Below are 22,032 nucleotides of genomic sequence, written 5' to 3'. Positions count from 1 at the left end.
GAAATGTTTGCAGTGAGAGAGCTGGGAAAGTGGAACAACATCGAAAGCCAGGCTCTGCTGTGTGATGCTGATGACAATCTGAAACCATCCTTTTGCTTTAGTGGGACAATTCCACTTTTCACACTAACCCAGCTGGGAGCAGAATGTTGCTCATTGACAGAAGAGAGTTTGTGGTTGACTATTGTTTCACATGCAATGGTCAATTTGTTCTGAACTTTCAAAACCTTGGAAGAAAATCCATGAACTCCCAAAGTCTTCTCCTAGAATGGGCTATTTTAGCAGTGGCTAGACTGGAAGGCAAAGGCTGGCACTCCTTAAAATATTGCTGAGAAATCAGCTGGCTCAGAGAACACTAATAGCAGCCAGAAAAATCTGATGAGATTAGAAGTATCTGCACAAGCACATGTGGCTTGTTAAAAACATTTCTTCATGAGATTGAAATTATTGTGATATAATTTTATTTTTTTTTCTTTTTAAAAATTCTGGCAATTATTTATTTATTTATTTATCTTAATTGACTTGATTCTTTCTTTCTGTCTTTCTGGTTTTTGTTTTCATTCAACACTTGGGTCAGGATGGCTTGGTCAGTTTAGAAAAGTATAATTAGCAAAGCTCTGCAAGCTCGTTCCTAGAGAAAAGTCTTCTGTCTGATCAATGGTCCAGGGGATTTTTTACTCTCAGTATGATCCTGTCAGCCAACAGAAACTGCATTTTTCTCATTTGCCTTTTCCCAGGTTTGCAATTCAGTCCGTAGCTTTTCTTAGTCACAGTTACTTTGAACATTTGAAAAAAAGACACAGAAGCAGATGCAGATTGTTTCTCTCTGCTTATTCTATTTGTGTTCTAAAAGAAGACTGTCCAAACAGGCAGCAGATCTCAGGCAGGTGAACCAGGGTAACCAGTGTCTGCCCTGATTTCCATCTCAGAATCTTCACCATTTTGCTGAATCTCATAGTTCTGAAATTCTCCTATATGTTTGTCTCTATTTTTCATAGAAGAGGGCCAAATCACAATCAGTTGATTTCAGTGACCTTGAATTGCATCTGTTTTTAAAAAAATGATGTTTAAAAATGATTGGGCTTATATAAAAAATAAAGTTATCTATAAATGCAATGAGCTTTTTCTGAGATGATTTGCATATTCTTAAAAACTTTTTCAGATTTCATAATAAAACCTAAAAGTCCCCAGGCTAATTTCCTTTCCATAAATTGCAAAATATATCCATAAATATATTAATTTTTCACACAGTATTCCAATATATCTAGATAAAATATAATGATGGATATGAGAAATCAGAGGAAAATGGAGCAGTTTTCAGCTACAGTGCCAGTTCTGTCTGAATTCAAGTCTCACTCTGCAACCTAACTTTGCATTTTACTCATAACTCTATTATAGGCTGATCCGAGATCATGGACAGGTTCAGGCATTCCCTGACCTTTGTTTGGGTTTGGAATCCAAGCTTATGTTTTCAGATCTGTAACTTTCACTCACCTTTGTGCTTCTTGGCTTTATCCATTGCCAGAAGCAGGAAATACTGGAAATCCTACATAGAAAAGTGTTTTGCTAAGATTTTGAGCTCGGTTCTCAAGGCTCAGGATCCATCACCAATGAGATTGTAAAGGGCTCCAGACTCTTTTAGGCAGAGTATTTTTGGTGACCTTCCATTGTATTTAGAATTATAAGTAATAAATATTAATCATACAGGATTGTATATCTACATTGGCAAGGCAGCATTTCTGAAAAGAATCTAAGTGACAAGACAGACATTGCAGATTTACAATAACTTTGTTCATAAATTTTTTTGCAAGATGTAAAGAAAGACATAGTGCAGAGAGGGAAGAAGCCAACAATGTGGATTTAATCATCTACATTTCAGAAATGCAGACCAAATGTCTGTGAAGATGTCCATTTCATCCAAACATTTCTTAGATATTTATTTCAAAGCTCCCTGCTCAGTCAATCCAACACTCCATTCATATTGGAAGGAATATTGATTTTTCTTCTATTAGCAGTGGTATGGGAGTTCTTGAGGCTCCCATAGATTAGTTACCCTTATTCTCTGTTAGAACTGTTTGAATTGCCAAGAGGTCATTTTGCAGCACAGGTAGGACTAAAGAATATCTCTTTAAAGTCATTTAAACCAGGGCTTCTAAGAAACATTTTTTCCTGTAGAAATCACATAATGATATTGCTTTATCAAGTCTAGTGTGGAATATACAACTACTTGTTACTCCTCTGGTTGCATCAGCTGAAAAGCCACTGCCAGGGCAAATGACAGTCTGTAGCACGAAGAAAATAGACAATTTTGTTTCCTACAAGAAAGTTCAGCTGAATTGCACATACTATTTATTTTAAATATATATTTATTTTATTTTAACCCCTAAACACCTTTCTCCCTCTCTTGTCTGTGCTCAAATTCAGCTCCAAGTTAGCCATAACCATTTCCTCAGTGATGAGTAGCAGGATTCTTGTGGATGGGCACAGAGGAAACTGTGTTTTAGTGTATCCCATCTGGTGGGATGAAACCCCCTGTCTGCATCACCTGAGTTTGGCTAATAACCTGAGTTGAAAGTACTGCAAAAATTTAGCCATTGGAAATCACCCTGCTGTAAAACCAGAATCACATGGAAGCATTATTAAAAAAAAATAAAAAATTGATGTTTTAAAGAAAAAAATAACCCCTAGGTTTTCTGTCCTCCTTCACGTGTATTCTTTTAAGCATCAGGAAATTTGTCTTTGTTTATTACTTTTCTAAACATATTCATTATTCTTGAATTGTTTTTTCTATTAAGAACTATTTTTCCAGTAAGATTTTGCCTCTCTGCTGAATCTTTCATCTCTTCATTAATTTTGATGTCTGCAATGTCTCAGTAATTCCAGAGGAGGCAGGAAAGCTGTGAGGTTTATACTTGTTGAGAAGTTGAAGGAGGTAATGATATTTTTTTTTTTTGAGAAAACAGCATTAAAATAATTTTTTAAATTGTGTCTTTTCATCTGGGATCCTTTAACCAAGAGTTAAGTAACTGTTTAGTCTGGACTTTGAATTTCAGCACAGACATGAGCAAGGCAGCGTGTCGAAGGTGGCTTTGCCTGGGGGTTTCTCTCAGGTGGTAGACATGTTCCCTCTGAGTCACAGATTTCCCCTTTCCTCCTTTCAGGAGGGCTCTGCTGGCCTGGACACTGAGCTAGGACAGCCCACTCTGTTCCTCAGCAGTGAAAAGAGGAGTCCTGGCCCCTTTTCTCTCCTTCCAGCTCAGGTGCAGGGAAAGCAGAGAGCATTAAGCTGCTTTATTTCCTTGTCCCACATTCCAAACAACACTCAGCCCCAGAAGAGCCCAGAAACCCCATCCAGTTCTGTTTTCCAAAGCTTGATATGTCCATTTTTTTACACGTGACATAAAAGCCCGAAGAATCCCGTGCAACCCCGCAGGCATTCCCCACTCAGGACTCAGCAGCCTCTCAGAGACCACAGCAATCATCTTATTCCCCTGTTGCCCCAGTTCATTCCCCTTTCACCATTCACTGGAGGGATGCTAATCCTGAAAACACTCCCAAGGATTCGTTTGAATGTGGTGGATTTGAGCTGTGCTCATCAGCTAAGCAGCTCTGAATGGTGGCATTGTCACAGCTCAGCGGGTTGTGCCTCTGCTGCCAAGGGGACCCACCACCCTCTGGAGGAGCCAAAACTGCTCCACCAGTGATGGTGCAGCCGTGATGAAAGGTTTGAGGGCCACCTTTCCTCCAGCCTGCCTCCCTGACTGAAGTGTTGGAGCTCAGCTGGAGCCGTGATCCAGGCTAATGAGCATTTCTAGCTTGCAGCATGTGAACAGGGACTACTGATGTGTTTAATGTTAAACATGTGCTTGCTTGCCTGCCTGCCTGCCTGCCTGGAGAGGGGCCTAAAAGCCATGACAGAAAAGCCTATATTAATGAAGGGCATTATTATTCTCTTCCCTTTGAAATCTGGTGGCAGAATTCCCAGTGGGGGAATTCCCAATAGGAATTCCCAGTAAAGCCGAAGGTGGCATAAGCATGAAGATGTTTCGAGTGCAGAGAGAACAGAGAACGCTCAGGGAGAAGAGGAGGCAGAGTGGTATAAAGGTTCTTTGTGCAGCAGAAGGACACCAGGTGTAACTGCAGGGACGTGAGCAGGGCTGCCAGGCTCTGCCCTGGTCCCGTGGGGGGCTTGGAGGGGAGCAGGGCCCAGGCCATGCTGGCAGGGTAGTGCCAAGGCATGTTCTGCTGTATCTCCAGCCACACTCCCTGTGGTGGTATCCCACAGCACAACGATGCCTCCATTGTGTCTGCCTCACTCTTATTATGAAGTGGCTTCTCCAAAGAAAACTAAGAAGGGTGGGGGATTTTTTTTTTTTTTATGTATACATGGAGTAAAAACAATCCAAATATGCTTTAATGGTTCTCAACATGATACTGTCAATTCTCACCACAGGGTGGAATTTGTTGGTGGAAATTAAATTAAATTAAATTAAAACAGAAAAGCTTGGCTATTGCTAATGGGTACTACTGGGAGCCCTAAAAGCAGTTTGCAGTGTAGAACCATAACAGGAGTGAACATCCTTTAATTCCCAGAATTGCCTGGGTTCCACAGGGTCAATTTGGCCTATTCTGCTGCACTGCTGAGAAGTTGCTCTTTCCCTGTCGCTCTAGGTCCATAAACTCTGAAGAATTTGGGAAATGGCTACAGGCACCAAATTAGTCTTTTTCTTTCTCACTCTTTTTTTTCCCCTCCTTCATTAAATTAACTACTTTAGTTTGGAAGTTAGCAATAAGTAAGTAGAATTTGCAAACAGCAGATTTCTCTACTCTTTCATTAAGAAAGATTTTAAGAGCTTTCAGGAAATTAGAGGTTATCTCCAGTTTTGGGAATAAACGGTGGTATAAAATACAAATGTAAGAGGGATTCTGATTAAGTTATTGAAGCAGAAAGATTGCAGGTTTTTTTAAAGAGCATGCTTAGGAGTACAGAATATTCCAGATACTGCAATAGTTCAGTTCTAGTTTCTGGTTCGGGTTTCTGGGATTTTTGTTTGGTTTTTTTGGTTTTTTTAAAATTACCTATTGTACAACATAAAAACGATATATACACGTATACATATATATATTCAGAGTATTTATCTGCATTATTTAATTTAATAATACTGTGAAGCTTTTTGGGATGGAAAGTGGCATAGGAAGGAGAACTTACACTTTTGAAACAGTGCTATTATTTCTGTCTTTGATTTGGTTCCCACTGGAATAAACAAGAACCACACCATTAGTTGTGTGGAAGCAGGATCTCAACTTCACAGACCCCAGAAGTTTGGCAGTCCCTTGGAGGGCAAGGTAATTTGGTATTTAGCAATCCGAGCCTTGCAGTGGGCACAGCGAGTTTTGAAGGCATTCAGAGCCGTCCTTGGGTGAGGGAGTGATGCTTGCAAAGGACCCCAGTGAATCCCCTGCTGTTTTAAAATGAGATTAAGCCATCATGAGATGTGGACTGGCTAACCCCAAACCAGACACGTTCGCCTGCAGCGCAGCCGCTAAATTGGTCTGACATCAGGAACCGCAGCGAAGGAGCTTGGCCTCAGAAGTGAGTCAAAGCAGCATCTTTGTCACCAGTCATTTTCTATTTATAATGACACAGATCTATTTTATAATCACGGGGAGGCACAACAGGAGTGTGCTTTGTTCTGCCTAAATCGCATTTCTCGTGCGGGTGCGTTTAAACACAGCCCTTGGCCCCTTGCCCCACACCACACACACCCAGGGCGGGCAGTTCTGGCACAACAATGCACACCCTGTCGTGCTTGAATGCTCAAAGCCTCCAGTGCTGGAGCAATAAACTCCTGCTAAATGGCTTAAAAATGTTCCCTTAAGTGCACCGAGCTGCCCCGCTGCTGCCTCACTTCCCATTTCCAATGCTGTTGTGTTTCTAAGCCTTGTGTTTCAAAGAAACCAGGAGTATGTTGTGTTGTTTAGTGATGGAAATTGCTGGGCATTATTAACTGTAAGAATTTGGGATGAAAAACCCAACTCCCCAACCCAACCCTCTTTCCTGCTGCAAACCTGACAGTTTTTACTCCTGGCTGTGTTTTCAGGGGCAATGAACAAACTCCCAACAGCTGCTTGGTTTGGTTCCTGTAGAACAGGTCTTCATCTGTGCAAACCCTCAGAGCTATGATGGTAACCCCCCCTTTGCTCCCTTTTGCCCTTTCTTTTTTTATTTTAATGAAGGGTCCTGCTGTGTATTTCCTAGAAAATTATGATTTTGTTATCAATAGATTTCTTTTTGTTACCCATTTTCAGTTCTAAAGCCTGAAGATCAAAACTAAGTTGCATAGTAAGATTTGAGGGGAGCAGAAGTGCTTTATTCCCCTCCAAAACCTACGAGTTTTCAAATCCTGACTTATCTGGAGCACAGTTCTGGTTACTTCGAGGAGGTCTGAGGTTGAAAGAGAGGAAGGGGAGCCCACTGAGAGATGATAGCAGGAGCCAGTCTGGAAGTCCTAATAGATATGTGGACAAGTTTCCTATCAGTGTGTGAGCAACCTGTGCCCCAATGGACCCATCTGCACTGATATTGGAAGGCAGAATTTGGGCAGTGAACCATGACATGATGATCAGACATGGTCCCTCTCAGGGCATCATACAGGCAAAAAAAGAGGTCATTTGAAAGGACACTTAAATTTTTAGCTACTGGTCAAGACCTGAGTTCACATGACTGGATTTTCTCCTCCAAAATGTCATTAATCACAGAAATGGCTAATGGCTTCAGGGCTCCCACCTGAAGTACTGGGCTAAAAGCAAGATCTGAAACTCATGTGAAAAAATCAGGAATTAGCTTTAAACTCAGACCTGGTAAGTTTCAAAGGAAAGTAATTTATTCGTAAACAACTATTTTATAGTGTCTGACGGTGAAAAATAACTGTGTATTCAGAGGTCTCCATCAGATAAGAAAGCAAGCCAGGATCCCTTTGTGTACTTGTGTTTTTCAGTCAAGGAACATCCTCTCTTAATGTGCAATTTTAGATTTGAGTGCAACCTCTTTGGGTAGGAACTCTGCATTTGTTCTCTGCATGTGCAGCTCTTTACATGACAGGACCCTGATGAGGGCCTTTGTGTGCTGCTCTAACCCTCATAATCTGTAATAATAGGAAAAATATGCTTAAAATGTCATTGCAGTTCATGTTTAATATTATGATTGTGAGACTCTGTCAACTGTGAATAAAATACTGTCCTTTTTGTATAATAGGTAGTATATTTTATTATTGAAGAAAGAGTTAATTTTAATTTTTAAACACAAAAAAGTATCTGCTCATTGTTTCATTTTAAGCTTTTGAATATATAAGCAAATACTTCTTTTGTATCCTTCAAATGAGTATGTGTTAAATGAAGAAACCCACCCTCCTGAATTGGAGCTGTTTATAATTATATTCCAAGAGTGATTAACACCTTATAATTTGAATAAAAGTGGTTTATTTTCTCATTGGGTTATTGTGGAACTTTGTTTAATTTTGTTATTTTTTTTTTAACAGGCAACTTTTCTTTGCCTGCAAAAAATCAAATGTGTGCTCAGAGCTTGAATACAGCTATACTCATCCCTTACTCTAAGATTGGGATATGAGAACAGGTGGGGTTATAATATACATCTATAAAATAATGGAAGGGTGAAATGGGGTGTGACTATTCACTATTTCTCATATCAGAGATTATGTACTCCTAATGAAATAATCAAGCAGCAAGTTTCAAGCAGTCAGAAAGAAAAGCCTTTTTACACAGTGTGTAATTAAACTTTGGAGCCCTTTACTGGATGATGCTGTGCAGATCAAAATGAGTATGGGGTTCAACTTCCTGAAGAATAGATCCATAAGTGTTGTTAAACACGAAATTTTGGAAGCAATATCCAAGTCAAGAAGTTCCAAAATACCAGGGCTGAGACAAAGTCCATGAGGAAGTAGGTTTCCATTTGCCTCGTTTCTTATATTGTTTCTGCTGTCAGAGATTAGACACAGCCACAGGAGGGCTGGGTGCCTTGGCTCCAGGATGTCCTTTCTGGGATTACAATACACAAATGTGAGGTATTGTGAATTGAATTCCAGCACAGAACTTTGAATTTAGCTTCCCCAAAGCAAACCAGTTCCAGAAGTGCTCTAGATACAGAAGCTCAGAATCCCTCTCATAGCAAATGACAGGGAATCTCATTCCATCTGAAACAACAAGAGTTTGTCATCCAACAACTGCAGCTGGAGAGGAGCAAGCAGGATTTCTCTGAATTTACATATCAGCTTCTCTTCTGGTCCCAAACATTGTACCCAATGGGTGACATCTCTCTAGTCCTGCATTGCTCTGGTACCACATCTCTTTTGCTGTTGTGCATGAAACAAAAATGGGTCTGTTTCAAATTCTCCAGACCCAAGGTGGTAAGTGCCAGCCTAATGTTTCTGCTCAAACTAGTGCTGAAATACCATTTAACTTGTCCAGCACTGTAGAATTCCAGGGCCTTGGCTGATTGCTTTTGGACTGAGCCCTAAATGTGCAAACACCCAGGTGCACCTTCATAGCAGATGTGATCTTTCTCTCCAGCTGTGGAAGCATGAAAAAAACTCAAGGAATCTGAAAAACTCACCATCAGACATATCAAAGAATTAATAAGTACTTTTTTTTTTTTGCTTAATTTGTAGCCAGTCCTGAATGGATGTTCAGCTCTGCTGTTCAGTCACTCAGCTGCTGAGGGTTGCTGTGCACTGCTATGGCTGATGGGGACACTTCTGTAAAAACACACACCCTGCACAGCTCCATCATGTCACTGTCATGCCAGAAACACAGATATGAGACTGCTCCATCCTGATGAGTATCTCTGACAGTGGTCAGTACTGAATAATTCAATAAATAGTTATTTACTGAATAAAGGGTTGTGGCTGCCAGGAGCCCCAGCCCTCGAGGTTTGACCTACTGACCGTACACAAAAAATGTTTGACACTTGTGTTTTTGTTGTTTATTTAATTAAAAATTATTACCTATAGCTCTGTCCCCTCTCATTGTACAAACAAACCTAACACAGGTCTCAGGCTCTCTGGACACTGGTCTGGGTGATGTTTGACAGTAGTAAAACTGAGTGCATCAGATCCATTAGGCGCTGTGTAAAATAAGTGGTTTCTGTGCATAAGCGATTGTGATTGCGGATCTGAATGATGAAAAATGGGGTGAGTAACAACCTGGATCACTTATGACTTTTCCTGTCTTTATTTTATCATTCCTTATGCATTTTCTCTGAGCAAAGGCAAAGCTTTCTGTTTTCCACAGCAATGTCTCACTGCTGCTGGTCATTTTTTTGGTCATTCAGCCTCTGAAAATTCACTTCTCCCCAGGTAATCACTCTCTCTGACGGGGATTTGTACTGCTGTCTCTCCCTGCTTGCTATGTAAAAAATAGAGCCCTTGATGGGCTCCACAGAGCTGCTGGCACCTCTTCTTTCAGCGATGGGGTGGGGGGAAGCTTTGTCAAGGAGGGTTTAGTTTGGGTTTTCTTTTTTATCTGACTACCTGACATAACACTCCACACGTCCTGCTCGACATGCTGCAATCAGTCCAGTCTGTGCCAGACAAGAGTTTAGACATTTCAGGTGTCATCCATCCTTCATATCTCATGCATGCCTTTCCTTTCACGAGCCCAGCAGATGCCTTTAATTGCCAGCCTTCGCTTCTTGGCTTTCCAAGGAGCAGCAGAGGAACTATGGAGTCCCTCTGGCGAAGGATGAAACGAAGGGGCCCAGCAGTGTTATGACATTTTCTTGCACTGAATTGGCTTTGGGAAGAATGGCCTCTTTCCTCCCGTTAGATAAGCACAGAAATCTTAAGCAGATGCTTGCAAAACATCAAACAAATATATACTTAAAAAAAATAAATATAGGCTATACCCACATGCCCCACAATCTGGCCAATATTCAGCCACCGCTGACAGGATCTAGCCTTTCTCTGGAGGAGCCTGGAGGAAAAGGAAAACCCACAGTCTGGTCACTCCTCAGCAGGACTGGAACTGGCTCCTCCACCATCCCAGAGCCCAGCATGGCCATGCCAGTGGCTGGTGGCCAATTTCCAACCCGCCCTGTTGTTCAACAGCTAGAGAGAAACAAAACTCTTCTCTCTTGGGTGTTGTGTGTACACCCCAGGGACTTTAATATCTTTGAGTTTTCCCCTAAATCAGCATTGCAGAATGCAAAGGGAAATTTAATGCCATAGGGAAGAAGGTGCAGCAGTTTGAATAGTGTAAACTGCCAAAAACAAGAAGAAAGGGTGTTTTCTTTAGCATATACGTAAGCCTTGTAACCCTTATGCTCCTGAATTTTAGAGCAGAGATAACAGAGAGGTTTTCTTCTGGTTCCCTTGCACTGAAAGCCACAGGCTTTGGAAAAAGCTGGACAGAAGTACATTCACTGGGAATCGTGAGAAAGAACTTATTGCAAGAAGTCCCCCTTCCCTCAATCCTTTGTTAAAACAACATTAAAGAACATTATTGGTGCCAAGGGAAGGACTTTGAAGAACCTGCTGGAGTTCAGGTCACCCATGTAATCCTCATCCAACTCCTGGTGTGGACGAGTTGTGGTACCAGCTTTCATCAGCTCATGCACCACATCCTGCACAGCTCCTGCCCTGTCGGTGCCCTGAATGGGTGATGCAATTTGTTTTCTTGGCACAGAGTGGTGCTGGGCCTTTATTCCTTACTGCTCAGCCTGTTAGGAAACTCCTTAAAACAGTCCCAGTATCATGTGCTCTCTGCAGCAGCCTTGTTTGTGACTGCTACACAAACATTCACCAGATCACTTCTTGTGTCCCCAAGGGGCAGAGATGATGTTTCACAGCATGGGGAACCAAGACTGAAAACTTCACAGATGAGTTTTCACTTCAAATGCTCTGTTTCACCTTAAAGATGTGATTTTCACCCTGTGCTGTGATTTCAGGGAACTGCTGTACCAACAGACTCAATGTACTGGGATTACTCCCAACCTCTGGCACAAACTGGCATGAACTGGCTCCTGTCCATTCCAGTTTACCCTCCTCAACTGAAAAGCTGCCTGCAAATGGCTTGTTAGAAACACCTCCTGGACAAATGAGCTTCCAGCTGATTTCAAAGGTTAGTTTAGGAGGGTACTAGATGGCCTGAGCCAAGATATACATGCATATTTATGTATTTATATATAAAAAATGTATAAATTTTTATACATATATCCACTAAGCAGTAAAGATAAACCCCAGGTATTTGGGTTACAGTTCCACAGGCAGCTGTGGCTGCTCAGAAGCTCCCACCTCTCAGCTGTTGCCTCAGGTCCCAGTGCCACCATGAAGCTTGCATATAAAAAGTAGCAAATTTGGGGCAGATGATCAATATTTGATCTTTCCTGACTCTGGAGTGACTTTGCAATTATAGTAATGTTTTGCTGTAGTTGTGCTTTGTAAAATGTTTTGTACACATATGCACACCTATCCATACATGCAAATGTACACATGCAGTGACTTCCTTCCCTTTGAGCAGCATTTTAGTCTGGTTTTCCCTTGTCATCCTTAATGATGGCAGAAAATCAGTGCCTCTGGGATTTGAGCCACCACAGGACCAGCTGGCTTTGACACCACATCTCTGCTGAATCCCAAGTCCTCAGAAGGTTATTTATCACACCACAGCCAGAGTTGTGCTGCCTGCCTGCTTGGCTGGGAATATTCCCCATCCCTTGCCACGGGCATGATTCCCCAGGGAGAGCCCCACAGATGCTGGAGCCAGTTGGATACCTTGCTCTGCAACCAGCACTCATATTTATGGTGTATAGGGCAAAATCTTTATTCATTAAGCAGCAGCTTTAGCTTTTCATTGTCAGCGTGGATGTTGAACTAATCAGAAAGGGGAGCAGGGGAAGGGTGGGGACAGGAAAAGAGGAGTTTGTGGGAACATAACAATGTTGAAGAAAAAAATTCTGCTTGCTGTCAGTTAAGTCTCTCCATTAGTTACCTCTACTATTATGGATTCATTTTAAGATCCAGACTTCAATATACATAACTTTAAATCACTAACATCCTTCATGGCTCTGTGATTTGCTGGTTCCATATGTAGCCTCTTGGCCCATTGTGTTGGCACAGGTTCAACTCTTGTTCTTCCTTTGGGTTACGGTTCCTTGCTTTGATGGAGGGGTCGGGAGGGGAAGAAGAGGGAGAGAGCAAGAAAGGGATGGTGAGACAGAAATCAAGTGATGGTGGAGAGGAGCAAGAGGAAAAGCAAAAATAATACAAAGAGAGAGAAATATCTTTAAATAAATCAGAAGAAGTAAAGCAGAGTGGGAAAAGCAGAAAAAGGAAAACAATGAGAGGTGTTGCCATGAGCAGCTATCCCCACCTTGCTGCCTGTGGCAGGGCTGGGATGCTGTGGAGTGGGAGGAGAGGGCTGATGCAGCCTTTCCTGAGCTCCTGGAGTGGCAATGCCAGCCTGCCCCTCGTCCCAGTGCCAGGCTGCCCCTTGTCCCCTCACAAGCAGGCTCAGTCTCCGCCTGAACTTTATAATTAAGCTTGCTGAGATTTTGCTTAGGGTCTGGGCTGACAGCTGTATTGAATTTTGGTTTATTGTGTGATTTATCAGAGCCGTCGATGGGCGTTTGGATGATTTAGTGCTGCAAAAATACCTTGGAATGCAACACACAGCAATATCTGCATTATTAATAACAATAATAATAAAGATAAATGTCCCTCCTCAGAGCTTTCGATGGCTGTGCCACTCAATTTAACATTTTAACAGTGGCATGTGGCCTCTCCATGGCACCTGGTAGCGTCTGATGGATTTGAGCAGGCAAAGAAAAGGTTATTTGTCAAACACTCAGCCTCAACTGTACAGTATTTTGAAAGCTCCAGGTCAGAGCAGCCTGAGCTGCATTCCTGTCCCTGACATCCAGCGAGACTGAACTTTGTCATGTTATTAAGCTGTCAGCAGTGCTGGGGCGTTATTTGGATTTCTGATGGGAACTCCTTGCACATGCTTGGGGTGCTCTAGGGGGATTATATCAACACCATTGTAAAACACACACAAATGAGCTGTGCTGTAATTGCCACATGAAGACCTCACTTCGCTGGGTTAATCAGCAGAGAATGGAAATACCAGATAAACACAAATGGCCCACCAGGATGTTTGTTCCAGTGGCAACAATGCCATTGTTTCCTAGGAGACCAGCCTGATTCCACAGCTCCTCTGGCAGCCAAACCACTGATTGCTCATCTGTGCCACGGAGGAGAAACATGGAGCTCTGATGCATCCTCTCCACCAGCACCTGACAGACCAGCAGGACCAGGGAAGAGTAGAGAGACCACAGTATTTACAGGTATTATAAACATCTGTGATAGTTGTTGATTAAAATGCAACTTTTCTCTACCCCCTTGCACCAGTTTCACCCAAAGATCTGCTTTGCATGAGAGTCCTGTGCCCACCAGGTAGAACAGAGGCTGCTTTCTCTCCACCCCTCCCCATGATGCTCTCTAAAGTGGAAGGGGCAATTATGGCTTTATCAGTTCCAGCTGCCTGTCAGGAAGGGGAGGCTTGGGGAAAGCAGCTGTCTGGGGTGGCTTGTTATGTTGTCGCCGTTCAACAAATCACATTTTAATGTACTTTTATGATTTGCTTTTTTGGGAGAGACAAACCTGAATTAAACTGACTGCATTTCACAGTGCCACGAGTCACAGTGGCCAGGTGGGACCTCGGTGGCACCAACCACCCTGGGCAGTGCAGAGGGCAGAGATCCTCCTGCACAAACACTCCTCTCTCTGCCCAGCACATTGGTCTTGCTTTACCCACAGAGCCCCTGGGGGCTGTGACCAACACCCTGGAGGTTGGTTTGTTAAGCAAATACCGAGCTGCTGGAGAATGTCCTTGTCCCAGGTATTTGCTACAACGTTCACAACTCTCTCCATGGTTAAGGGGTTGCCTGAGCACTTGTCAGTTCAGTGATGGTGTTTATCCAGAGCAGTTTGGATGAGCAGTGGGAACCTGCCTAGCTCTGTCAGGAGGTGATGGCAGAGAATTTGGTTAATCCCTTCTTCTGAAAAAACGACAGGGAAGCATAAGGGATGGTGACAAATCATCAACAGGTAATGGCAGCAAGCTTTGAAAGAGGTTTTCCACACAGCCTGAAATCCTGTCATAGTAATAGCAATAAAATAATGAAAATGTATGACACTATCTGCAAATAATATATTAAGGTCTTGAAGCCATTGCGCTACTCCCACGAATTTACAATCCAAATGAAATGAAGATTTCATTCCAAATGAAAGAAAGATTTCATACTGGAGCCTCCATTTGCAGAGAGAGGATTGTCCAGAGATGTTCACTCATCACTCAAAGAGTCAGGTTAATTGTTTGTCTCCCAGACACTGTATGAAGAACAGGACAATCACTCCCTTCCCATTCCTGACTCACGGGAGAGTTTTCTCCTCCACAGAAAGGAAGAGGAGAGGAACAAGTGGTGGCTGTGGCAAGGTAAACCCAGGGACAGGGGGTTAGGAAGACACAGTCAGAGCCAAAGAGACTGATGTTTCCTCAGGGCCTTTTTGCCATCTGCTGGTCCTACAGGAAAAAATAGCCAGACCATGCTCTGGAACCCTCCTCTCTGAGTCTCCAAGTGCTCCATTATTTCTGGGAACTTGTAGACACCAGACACTGAATAAACACGATAATCTCATTACCATTTCTTCCTTCCTGCTGTTTGCCACATCTCCCTGTGCCATGTTCCTTTTTAGCTCTTGACCTCCCATCTCACGCAGGGGGTTGAGGTCCACCATGCATTGGGGCTAAATAATGCAATTGATAAATAATACTGACCAAGAAGCCCTTATCCCTTTGGTGCCACCACCCTGCAACAGCCTGTGGTGGTTTCCCAGCCAGCCCCTGAGCATCATACAGGCATTTGCTCAATCCCCCAGTGGGGTGGGAGAGAGAATCAGAAGGGTAAAAGTGAGAAAAGTTGTGGTTTAAGAAAAAGACAGTTTAATTGATATAACAAAACCCAGGCACACAAGCAAAACAAGCCAAGGAATTCATTAGCCACTTCCCATGGGCAGGCAGGTGTTCAGCCATCCCAGGACAGCAGGCTTCCATCACATGTAACAGTGACTTGAGAAGACAAATGCCAAACATCATTCCAAATATCCTCCCTTCCTTCTTTTTTCTGAAACAGGATACCTGGGATATCCCTTGGGTCAGCTGTCCCAGCTGTGTCCCCTGACAATTCCTTGTGCACCCCCAGTCTCCTCACTGGTGGGATGGGGTGAGGAGCAGAAAAGGCTTTGGGGTTGTGCAAGCCCTTCCCAGCCATAGCAAAAACAACCCCATGTTGTCAGCTCTGTTTCCAGCACAAATCCAAAACACAGGGATGGACATCACAGGTCTGCTCCTCTCCTCCTTTTATCCACTCTGTAACAAGACCAGGGAAATCCTGATGTCTTCCCTGAGCGTGGTTCATCACCTGCAGAGATCTAGTCAGGAACCTCTTGCTGCACAGGGGACTTGAGCTCCCAGGGGAACAGCTGAGTGCTATCATCACTTCCCAAAAATTTGAATGCACAGCTCATAGATCTTCTGTGTGTGTCTCTCAGTTAAAGGATCTTCTGAGCAATGTGTATCCCAGATGAAAAATATTTTTCAGCCCAAAGGAAATTCTCACTAAAAAATGTAATCCTGTCAAAATTTTCCAAATAAAATTTATGGTTTGGATGCACATGCAAAACCCCACCAAAAGAGTTAATCTTCATTTACTAACCAGGATACCAAAGTTAAATATCTCTTTGAAATTCAGCAGTTCGAAATTAAGTTACATTTTAAAGTGAAATAGCATCTCAAAAGGAATTGTTTCTTCCAGGGCACCAAAATGGGCCATGTTTGGCTCATAGTCATTGCCACCTGCTTGCTTTACTCATTTGCAGTTCTCTAGCATGGGGATTGGATGAATATCTTCATTTGTGTCACAGCAGTAGTGTGTCCAGTTGGACCAGGAAAGTGACTGTCCCTCTGTGCTGTGAGACCACACCTTGAATCCTGGGTTCACTTTGGGGCAACTCATGACAAGAAAGATGTTGAGGGGCTGGAGCATGTCCAGAGAAGGGAATGGAGCTGGGGAAGGCTCTGGAGCACAGGTCTGAGGGAGCTGGGGGGGGGGCTCAGCCTGGAGAAAAAGAGGTTTGAGGGGAACCTTCCTGCTCTAATAGCCATGAGAAAAGAGATTGTGGAGGTGGGTGTTGGCCTCTTCACCCAAATAACAAGCAAGAAGATAAGGGGAAATGGAAAGTTGTTTCAGAGGCAGTTTAGATTGGATATCAGGAAAATTTTCTTCACAGAAAGGGTTGTGAAACATTGGAACAGGCTGCCCAGGGCAGTGGTGGAATAACCATTCCTGGAGGTATTTAAAAGTTGTATAGATGTGTCACTTGAGGACATGGTTTAGTGGCGGCCTTGGCAGTGCTGGGTTAGTGGTTGGACTCAATGACCTGTGAGGTCTTTTCTAACACAAACACTTATTCTATGACTCTGTGGTAAACGATCACTGTTTTGGTGTCAGAGGGGTGGGCACAGGTAGCCCATAGCTTTGTTTTGCAGGTGATCAAAGCTGGCCAGATGCAGCTCTGATCACATCTTTGGTTCTTTGACTCCCACCTGGAAAGAATGCATGAGCACATACTTATTCTTAAATCCATGACTGAAGTCAAGGGGTTACATGGTCTGTTGAACTGGGATAGAGTTTAACATGTGCTTGAAGAGGTGCTCACTTGGTTTACTGAGTGGGAGCATTTCCACAGAATTTAGAGAGAGGTTCATATAAACGGAAAAAAAAAAGACAAGATCTGTAAAAGGTCAGTGTCACTGGACAGGAGTGACACAGCAAGAGAAGCACCTTCAGATAACTTCATCCTCTGACCAGCACTGGCCAGCACCTTCAAAAGTACTTACTTTAAAGTGCCCACAGCTGGGTGCTAAAAATTAGTGAAAAAATAAATAATTTTGGCTATTAGAAACATAAAGATATGTAGACAACAGAATTTTGAGTAATGAGGAGTCATGTGGTGATGAACAATTCATCACTATGGAACCCATGTTTTCCTTGTGGTTTTATGAAACGTCTTAAGCAGGAAAATAAGAAAGTAAACACCTCTGCTCCCAGTATGGTTGAGAGTTGCATGTTTCCTATCCTGCAGTACCAAGATTCCTTGTTTGGTACTTGCTTTCTCTTTGCCATCAGTCAAGACCTTCTGCAGCTTCAGAAGGAAAGATGTCACATATTGTTTTCCTCATAGCTACAAAACCAAAGGATTTAAGAGAAAAGGTGGAGCTCACTTTAAAAGAGGGTTAAAAGTGTTCCCCCACAAAAGAGAAAGTACTATGACATTTGAAAGATTTTTCTTCTTGGGACTCAAGGTTTTTACCAGTGATCTGCATCTGTAGCCTTTCCCAAAATACTCTGTCATCAAATGATTCAATGTCATCATCAAAGAATTTTTGGCTACTGACTTTCCTTTAATAATGGTTGAAAAGTTTAATGAAAGGTCTGCATGGATTTCTTCCTAAATTGGATGAAATCCTGCATTTTTTCTTTTTTCTTTTTGGTAATATTTCTGCTCAGAGAAAATTATAGCCTCTGGTGCCAGTGATGTGCTCTGTATGTTTTGTTTATTACAGCGGTTTTAACTGGAACCATGGGCGAGGGAGTATCATTATAAAATTCTTGATACCCCTCATATATTTGTGCAAACATAGTTGTGGGGCACCGAAGGCAGTGGTGGAGATGCCAGTTCCAAAGCGTTCTCTCCTTGTTTTAAACATGTGGTGCATGCCCACACGCTCTCTAGGCAGGGAGAAACCCAGGCGCTGGCTCAGACCGGACGCCTGACCCCGCGTGTCCAGCCCCGCTGGGTTCTGCAGCTGCCTCTCCAGCTGGGCCCTGGCTTGGTGCTGGTACCCAGTGGTCAACCCCTTCCTGGTGTTTGCCATCAGGAGCATCCTGAGGAGCGGTGTGGCTTCTCACAGAAGGGCAGACTGGAGTGGTACAAACCAGGAGCTGCTGCGTTTTGTAGTAAAAACCTCTTGGCTGTGTAGGTTACACACACTCAGTGGCTGAGAGGAGCAGGTGGTTACCCAGCTTTGTGAATAGCAAGTGTTGGGTCTCAGAGAGCTGCAAATTGATGCCATGTCTGCAGTACCAGTGAAGAGCTCTGAAAATAAGGCCTGCTGGTCCTTTCTTTGCAATTCTCTATATTTCTTTATTTACTACTTTCTACCACTGAATTGCTTCTGACTCCTTGTAGGATTGCAAGAGGTGACAGCTGTGGAGGAGATAAGCAAGGAACTGTTTGATATGGAAGGGCCTGGTTTTTCCAAAGATCCATGAGCTGAATTTCTTGCCATTTGGTATCTACAGGACGGGACAGATTTTCCAATTAATTCATCCAGCAGCACTGGATGTCTCCCACCAGGACATTGGTATCCCACTCTGCAAAAAGCTTCAATCCCAAAGATGTTAAACTGTCTTAGGAACTTAACACCTGTGAATCACCAGTCTGCTAATTTATTTGTAGTGCTTTGTTTTCAAGCCCTGGAACAGCCTGGCTAGGGAAGTGGTGGAGTCACCAGCCTTGGAGGGGCTTAGAAGACATGTAGGGGTGGTGCCGATAGAGGTGGTTTGGCAATGCTGGGTTAATGGTTGGGTTTAATGATCTTAGAGGTCTCGTCCAACCTGAATGATTCTATGATTCTATGAATCATGAGAATCACTTAGTTAAGGGAGATGTGGAGCAGGAGGAGAACTGAGGCTTTTGTTCATCTTTAGGAACTACCATATCAGTAAGGGCTGTTTGTGGCCTCTGTAGAGCCCAGTGCACCTTGGTGTGACCCTGTTGAGATGAGAGCTCACACCAAAACCCTGGGATGGGCTTGTCCTCCTCTAACATTGGCTACCTCAGACCACGGTGTATCTGCCATCAGTGATGTGAGATGAGCACCCCCACAAAGCTGTTTGCCTTTCTTGTTGTAGACTCATCCCCCTAGGAAGGGAGGCTCCGTTCTTTTCTAGAGGACCCTCTCAGGACCATCTCAGAGTAGACATTTATCTTTATGTTGGATGGAACGAAGTGAGAATTATCCCAGGTGCGCACAAATGTGGGCAGGAGTGGCCAGAGCTGAAGTACTGGGCTCGCACACTTTGCTGGATTGGGCAGTCAGCATCTGTTACAGCCAACCCCCAGGAGTATCTGTGCTTCCACTGACTGAAACACCCCTCTGAAAGGCACAAATTCTGCTCCAGTCCCCCAAAGCCTCCTGTCATTGCAGGGCCATAGGCCAGTGATTAGGAGATAGCTGAGAACACGTTTGTCTCTCCAGTGGCAGAGGCTGCTGCCAGCAAAATGTGCAGAGTAGGAAGCAAACTGGGCAAGAGCTGTAGACATCCCCCACTGGAGCCTGGAGAAAAGCTCTTATTGATATCTCTGCAAATCAGGGCTGAGCCAGATGAAAGCTGTGAAGAGAGAGCTCTGTGTTCTGTGGGGTTGTGTTGGTCTACAACCAAGTGGAATACTCTGTAGTCTACAAGAGCCTCCTGGGCAACACCCAGAAAAATTTTTCTTTCATCAGCACAACTGGAATTAATATGGACCAGTTCTAGTAAAAAAAAAAAGAAATAAATTTCCTCTGTAAAACTTCCCTTTTCTCTCCTTCCCCCACACCCTGAATATGCATTAAAAATAAGTCCTGAGCTCTGAACTCAAGAAATGACAACTTATGGTGCACATGCTGGGAGTGTTTGGGAAATGTTTATGTGGGAGGGTTGTCTGATACAAAGAGGAGATGGGGAGATGGAACAAAACTCTCATGAAGGGCAGGAAATCAATAAAAGATTGCTCACTCAACCTTGGGATAAATATAGAACAAATTTGTGAGAAAATACCTTCTTGACTCAAGGCATCCTGTTAGGAGGGGTTCTGAGAGCAAAAACGTGGGTGGAGCCCACAGGGACTTGGGAAACAGTGGTGGGTTTAGTTGATCCATATTTTTATGTTGCTGATGCTGTTGGTGTGGTTTTTTGTTTGTTTGTTTCTTGCTTTGATTTTTTGTTTGTTTGTTTCTTTAATTTTATTTTTTTTTAATGAGAGACACAGTGTCTTCACCTATTTTGACAGATTACCCAGTGCCAAGGAGCATTTCATGTGCAGCCCCTTTGTTGTCTCTGCTGTTGAATTGCCTGAATTTTCCCCAACATGCTTCTGGCCTGATCCCAGCAGGGCCCAGTTCTGAGCTGGGAGCCAACAGAGAGCTCAGACTGTTCCCAGGAGATGTTCAGATGCAGCTTCCCACTTTTGGGGAGAATTTAGCAGGGTGGGCATGGACATCAGGGAGGCATTGCTCCCATGTTTATGTACTAGTATAGGTGCAATCACTCTGTTTGTCTTCAAAATATAGTAAATTATTTAATCATATTATCCATCAATATTTATCCATCACAAACAACTCTTGGCAGATTTCTGTAGGTAGTGGGGTGGGAATCCATGGGACAGCCAAGCACCAGGGTCCTCCAGTCCTGCACCTTGCCTTGGGTGGCTCCTCTGCCTATCCAATGTCTGTGTGAGCTGAGCTACCACTGTAAAATGGCAGAAAATGGCTAATTTCCACACTTTTTTGTTGGATATATCTTTTGGTACTTTAACGAGTTGAGCTAGCTGAGCAAAAAGTCAGCAAAGAAAGCCTGGGAGAAGAGCTACAAGGCTGGGGGTCGAGGAGAGAGGGCAGGGATCCAGCACAAGAGGGATTTCCAAGGGTCTCAGTGCACCTTGAGCCTGGGCCATCAGTGTCCCATTGATGCTGGTGAGATCCCACTCAGGCTTGCTCACCTTCCTGCCCTGGGACTCGCCACCTGAGAGGTTCCTTTTGTTGTGTTTTGGCTCTTCTCTTCCCTCTCACAACTCAGATAATATTCCCTTCCCCCTGCTGTTGTCTGTTGTGCCTTTGCCTGTGTTTTCACAGGGAATGTGTGTACTCCATGAGTGTTCAGTCTTGCACACGTGTTGTTCATGCTGAGTATGAGCCATTCTGTGTCAGGATCAGTCACTGATGGGGCAGGAAGAAGTCAAAACAAATTAGTAGTAAATTATGGCATTTGGCAGTGAGTGTTCAAAATCTTTGGATGCTGGGAGCATATAATTCATAGCAACAGCCTCAGACTCACCCCCGTGAAGAAACCAAATTTTCATAAAATAATAAAAAAAAACCAATTCTGTGGTTGCATCCTATATATTGTAAGGGATTTTCTGTTCCAAAAGACCAGTTATATAAAAAACAAAGGTAGGAAAAATGCCTGTTGTCTGCTGTCTCATAGCCATTTCTTATCACAGCAAGGATCACTTTTCATGACAAGTGATCAATTAAATGAAAAAATACTGGAAAGGGAAAAACAAAATAAGTCAACCCAACACATAGGCCTTATTCAACAAAAAAAAAACTAGGAATGAACAAAACCAGGGAAATTACCAGAAATTTAGAAAAGCCTATAAAAATATAGTTAAAAATCAAAGGGAAAAGAAAAAAAAGTCTTAATTCCCTTTCAAACAACATCCAGGTCACTATTTTGCAGTGTTTTAGTCCTTTAGGGCATTCTTGAAACTTCAAATTAGACTTACATGCTCATTTACTAATGTTGAATATCACTTCTGTTTTGGAATTTGCTAAATAAACAGAGCTGATTAATTTTACTGTACCACCTTGTGTTGATAATACTTCAGGATGCATTCATGCTTAAGAGTAAGGGACCTGAGGCACAGAGAAACATTAATAAAACAAGTAATTAAATACAGAATATCTACAATATATGTCCAGCTTCTTCAGCGATGAAAAATCCATGGGACAATACCACCTACCTAAATTTACATGTTTAAGGAAACATCTTGTAAATAGAGGTAGATGGAAAGTCACTGTTCTCCTCTTGTGCACTCAAGGTAAGTGTTTGACTACTGGCAGAAGCTGAACAGTTTAAGT

The sequence above is a fragment of the Fringilla coelebs genome, assembly GCF_963513975.1.
Source record: "Fringilla coelebs genome assembly, chromosome: 3".
In the NCBI taxonomy this organism is placed as follows: Eukaryota; Metazoa; Chordata; class Aves; order Passeriformes; family Fringillidae; genus Fringilla; species Fringilla coelebs.
Note: the sequence above shows the minus strand (reverse complement) of the source record.